The sequence below is a fragment of the Nematolebias whitei genome, chromosome 22, assembly GCF_014905685.2.
Source record: "Nematolebias whitei isolate Nwh7 chromosome 22, NemWhi1, whole genome shotgun sequence".
NCBI classification, from domain to species: Eukaryota; Metazoa; Chordata; class Actinopteri; order Cyprinodontiformes; family Rivulidae; genus Nematolebias; species Nematolebias whitei.
Genome location: NC_056519.1, coordinates 31285306 through 31291483, shown reverse-complemented (window position 1 = coordinate 31291483; position 6178 = coordinate 31285306).

Sequence of the window (6178 nt, the reverse complement as noted above, 5' to 3'; positions counted from 1 at the left end):
TTGATGCTGGAGCACAGGATGCTCTCCACTGCACACCTGTAGAAGGAGGTGAGGACTGAGCTTCCCAGACCAGCTCGCCTCAGCCGTCTGAGGAAGTAGAGTCTCTGATGAGCTTTCTTGATCAGGCTGGTGGTGTTGTTGCTCCAGCTGAGGTTGTCATTCATGTGTACACCCAAGTACTTGTAGCTGGAGACCACTTCCACCGCAGATCCTCTTATGTTCAGGGGGGTGTAGGTGTTTTTGTTCCTTCTGAAGTCCACAATCATCTCCTTTGTCTTCTTCACATTGATGTGAAGGTTATTCTCTCTGCACCAGCTCTCCAGGTGTTCCACCTCCTGCCTGTAGCTGGACTCATCATTGTTTGTGATGCATCCCACCACCGCTGTATCATCTGCAAACTTTACAATGTGACAGCCTGGATGGGTAGCTGCACAATCATATGTGAGCAGAGTAAACAGGAGGGGGCTCAACACACATCCCTGAGGAGAGCCAGTGCTGAGGGTTATGGTGGAGGAGGAGAGGTTGTGGATCCTCACTAACTGTGGTCTGTTTGTTAAAAAGTCTAGTACCCAGTTGCAGATGGAGGGGCTTAGTCCTAGTGTGGATAGTTTGTCCATCAGGGTTTGGGGGATCATGGTGTTGAAGGCGGATGTGAAGTCCACAAAGAGCATACGGACGTAAGAGTTTTTCTGCTCCAGGTGGTTGAGTGCAGTGTGGACCACAGAGGAGATTGCATCCTCTGTTGATCAGTTCTCACGGTATGCGTACTGATGAGGGTCCTCGTTGATGTTGATGGTTGTTTTGATGTGAGTCATGACCAGTTTTTCGAAGCATTTAGCGACTATCGGGGTGAGGGCCACTGGCCGATAGTCATTCAGACCAGTCACTGTAGAGCTTTTTGGGACTGGGATGATGGTGGCAGTCTTCAGGCAGGTGGGAACTGTCTCCAGGGTAAGTGAGGTGTTAAAGATGTCTGCCAGCACCTCACAGAGCTGATCAGCACATTCCTTCAACACTTTTCCGGGGATGTTGTCTGGGCCAGTTGCTTTGTGCGGATTAATCCTCCTGAAGGTACTCCTTACTTCTGCTGAGGTCACGCTGAGATGCTCTTCATCCGGTGGTGAGGTGAGTCTGGTGCTGGGTGGTCTGTTCGGGTCTTCAAAGCGTGCATAGAACTTGTTGAGGGCATCAGGCAGAGATGGGTCTTTGGGACATTGTTCACTCCTTCCTTTATAATCTGTTATGCACTTAATGCCCCTCCACATGCTCCGAGGGTCTTGTGAGATGAATTGACCCTCGATCCTCTTTGCATATGTGGCCTTGGCCCTCTTAATACCAGCAACCAGCTCTTTTCTTGTCCTACTCAGCTCCTCTGAGTTTCCAGACCTGAAGGCAGTGTTCCTGGCTTCCAGCAGGGTACGCACCTCTGCATTCAGCCAAGGTTTTCTGTTTGGGTAGCTTTTAACATTTCTGATAGTGGAGACTGTGTCAGTACATGTACTAATGTAACCCAGTACTGAGGATGTGTATTGGTCAAGATCAAGCGAACCTCCATTTTCAGCAGCTTCTCTGAAAACCTGCCAGTCTGTTCGATCAAAACAATCTCTCAGTATGGGGCCACTGTCCTGGATCCAACATTTAACTTTCTTTTGAACCGGTCTGGAGCGTCTCAGCGGGGGCATGTAAGCAGGAGCCAGGAAGATTGAGATGTGGTCTGACAGTCCTAGGTGGGGGCGGGGTTCGGCTTTGTATGCATCTTTTATGTTCGTGTAAACACGGTCCAGCGTGCGGTCTCCACGTGTCGGAATCGTCACATGCTGATTAAAGCTTGGGAGACAGTCCTTTAGATTCACGTGGTTAAAGTCTCCGGCTACAACGTAAAGAGCCTCGGGGTGTTTGTTCTGCAGCGAGCTGATGATATCATGAAGCTCCTGTAGTGATTCATTAGCATTAGCGTCCGGAGGAATGTAAACAACTGTGATAAAAGTCACTGTGAACTCTCGGGGTAGATAATGTGGCCGACATTTCACTGTTATTTACTCCAAAGCCTTCAAGCATGAGCTATTCACAACAGTACAGTTCGTGGACCAACTTTTACTCACGTAAATGCACACTCCGCCCCCCCGTGATTTCCCCGTTAGCTCGCTGCAGCGGTCCGCTCGAAAAAAAAGTCTGTCATCCAGCTGGAAGACTGAGTCCGGCGTTTCACTTGTAATCCACGTTTCTGTGAGGCAAAGCACTGCACACTTCTTCATCTCTTCTGAGGCGCCCGCTCTCAGACGAAGTAAATCCACCTTGTTGTCCAACGAGCGGACATTCGACAGAAAGAGAGACGGCATGGGGAGTTTACCGGCTTTAGCGTTAGCTCGTAGCCTCACCATAACCTCCGCCCGGCATCCTCTCCTCTTAAGCCGGGAGCAGCGCTTCCTCTTCTGCCCGCTGGAACGCCTCTGCTGCAGCTTCCAGGTAGATGACTTTAAGATCTGCATTCTGCCGAGCGTAGCTTTGAGTTTGTTGCTGATTTCTGCTATATTTCGTGGCAAATCCGCTCCTATTCTCATCAGTTCGGTTCGGCTATAGTTCACACGCATAAATCGCGCAGAGTCAGGCACAGAGTCAATATCAAAACTTCTAAAAACTGGGATGGTACCGGGAGCCTGTGAAGCTGCAACTGCTCTGAGCGCGGCCATCTTGGTAAGGGGTCAGATAATTAGCTTTACAAGTTATAAGGCAAAACAAACCTATCAAAAAACAAAAGAGTTTGCAGCGGAGATTGACCTGCTGGAGAGGGATTATCAAACGCTATGCCCAAACATCCATAAAAAACTTCTAATACTAAGAACACAGTATAATGAACTCTCTGCCTCTAAAGCCGCCTCACAACTTTTACGTCTTAAGCAGTTGTTCTATGATCAAGGGGAAAAGCCTGGGAAATTATTAGCCTGCCGACTACGACAATTACAAAATGAGAAAAATATTACTTCAGTTGAAAATAATGAGGGACAGATTATTACCGATCCATTAGAAATCAATGACATTTTTAAGATCTTTTTTGAAAAATTAGACAGCTCAGACATACCGCATAAGGAACAAGAACAAAATGTTTTCTTAGATACCCTCCAAATGACCAATATCTCAGAATTAATGAGTACAGATCTCGGTGCAGATATAACTAACGAAGAAATATCTATAGCAATAGATCATTTGAAAATAGGCAAAGCCCCAGGCCCAGATGGGCTGCCGACAGAATTTTATAAGAAATTTAAAGCTAAACTGCTAGCCCCCCTTTTCGACATGTACTTGGACTCATTTGATAAGGGAATTCTTCCTGCTTCGTTAAGAGGAGCCCTGATTACTTTATTGCCCAAACCTGGCAAACCTTGTAATAAATGTGAAAATCTAAGACCAATAAGTCTTCTTAATGTCGATTTAAAGATTTTGTGTAAAATTTTGGCTCGAAGATTGGAGAGAATATTGCCCAAAATAATTGCTTGTGACCAAAATGGGTTTATTAAAGGAAGACAGGGATTTCATAATGTGAGACGAGTGCTGGATATTACTTATTGTATGGAAGAAAAAACAGACACGGCTTTGCTATCATTGGATGCTGAAAAGGCCTTTGATAGAGTTGAATGGCCCTATTTATTCGAGATATTGAAAAGATTTGGCTGTGGGGACAATTTCTGTCGGTGGGTTAAACTTTTATACAATGAGCCTTATGCTGAAATAGTAACAAATGGAGTTATATCTAAATCATTCAAAATCAAACGAGGTTGTAAGCAGGGGTGCCCCCTGTCCCCTTTATTATTTATTCTAGCAATAGAGCCGTTTGTCATCACGGTGCGTTCTCATAAAAACATAACAGGTTTGACAATAGGCCAACAGGAACATAGAATTGCTTTATTTGCTGATGATGTCATTCTTTTTTTGGAAAAACTGAAAGACACTATTCCAGCCTTGTTGTGTCTAATAAACACATTTGGAAGAATATCAGGATATAAAGTAAATAAAGACAAGTCTTCGTTAATGCTACTTAATTCAGAAGAAAGAAACAGTGTTGGGAATCCTTTCCAATTCAAAAAGGTAAATTGTTTTACATACTTGGGGGTTAGGATAGTACCACGTATAAATGACATTGCTGCGGTTAACTATAACCCAATAATAGACTCAATTGCTGCCTATGTGGATAGATTGAACAACCTGCCCTTGTCACTAATAGCACAAATCAATGTCCTTAAATCCAATATAATGCCCAAACTTTTGTATCTGTTCCAGAACATCCCGTTGCCGCCTCCTGCCAATTTATTCTCAGCAATAAAAAATATTTTCATACGCTTTCTGTGGAATAATAGAAGACCAAGGTTATGTTTATCACTTTGTACCTACCGTATGATAGAGGTGGCCTCAGGTGCCCCAATCCACTCTGGTACTATTGGGCAGCTCAATTGAGGACTATGATAGGGCTGTTGTAAACGAATATTTTAGTAATCGAGGAATCTATAGAATATTCTTGCGATTAATCGAGTAATCAAAAAACAAAATTTGTCAGGTTCTGCAGTAACCACTCATTTAAATACACGAAAAAGAACATTAAGTAAATAATCCATTTAATTCCTCTTTTAAAAATATTTTATTTTAAAATGTAATTACATGTTGAACCTGCATTTCTCTGAAGTGTAGCAAAACTTCCTTATTTCTAAAATGTTAAAACACAGAAGTGAAAAAAGTTCATTAACATGAAATAGAAAACAAATTAAAGCAACAACAGTAAACACTGCCCTTTATAAATTCAACTTGAAAGTCTGAGGTATAACAAAATCCACTTGTGCGTTTTCAAAGATCAAAGTTTCTATTGTCATTTACATATTTGGTGCACGTGGTGGAACGAAATTGTGTACACAGGGTAAGTTACATCCAACAAAAGTATAAAATGTAAAGAAAAACAATAATAAGATCTAAGATAACTAAGAAATACACTAAACTAAGAATACACTAATTACTAATGGTACCAAAACTGAACAGCAGCAGCACGAACATGAGTCGGTAAGAAGGTGAGTGGATGAATACAGGGTAAAATGAAAGATTTTCTTTTTCAAAGCCAACATATACTGAACGTATTCTTGCAAATAACATCAATATGCCTTTCTTAAATGTCTCAACATACAAGTGTGTATGTGTTTGACCGTTGCTCAAGTCTTTAAAGGAGTTGTGTTTTTCAGCTTTTCTTTGATTTCTTCATACTTTTTCTCCACCATTTTTATAAAGTAGGATCTGGAGGGAAGGACGTAATTTGTATTGAAGGTTGAGATCATTTTCTGAAAGTCTTCATCTTCCACCACAGACAGCGGCCGCATGTCCTTGATGATCATATTTAAAATGCTGTTGGTGAAGTCTGCTGCTTGCAGAACTGAACATCCTGGTGCCCTTTGCACAAACCTGTCCAATGTGTGACTCTGCGATTTACTGAAAAGAAGTACAATAAAATTATTATTTGTTTGTTCATAGCTATGCCTTAATACATTTTCAAGTGCACTTCATTGGATATTATAAAATTATATAATATTGTTAAGTAATCTACACTTTGATGACCTGCTGCATTCAAAGTAACATTAGTGTCAGTTGTATTTGATTTATGGATTTTAAGCTTTTATTCATGTGTGAGGTTTGAGGATGCTTTAAATAAAACCCTCTGTCACTGAATTATTTTTAACCATTAATCTAAATGGATAAAATTAAAATGTTTTTATTTATATGTATTCTAAAATCTTAATGCTGTAAAATATTTTTTATGGATTAGAAAACTGAACAGAATCTTTATGTTAGAAATTAACTAAGTAAGATAGATAATGTAAAAGTTTGTACATTTGAGTTCTGCAGAATTAACTTGTAATTGTAAATGTTAAAAATACATTGCTATTTTTTTATTAAGACTATTATTTGTCTTGATTGCTTAGCTATAAACAAATATGACAACAGTAGTGTAACACTATGATGTGATATCAATCTGTTACCGTAACATAGGAGGTCGTGGGTGGAGAAAGCAGAACACGGAGAGGGAATAGCGTAGCTGTCCAGACTTTTTATTCAACCGCCATCACCTCAGAACAGACTCGTCTCAGTCACACTACCCCAAAACAACGAAGAAGAAAACATCTCCTCTTAAAGGCACAGCACAATT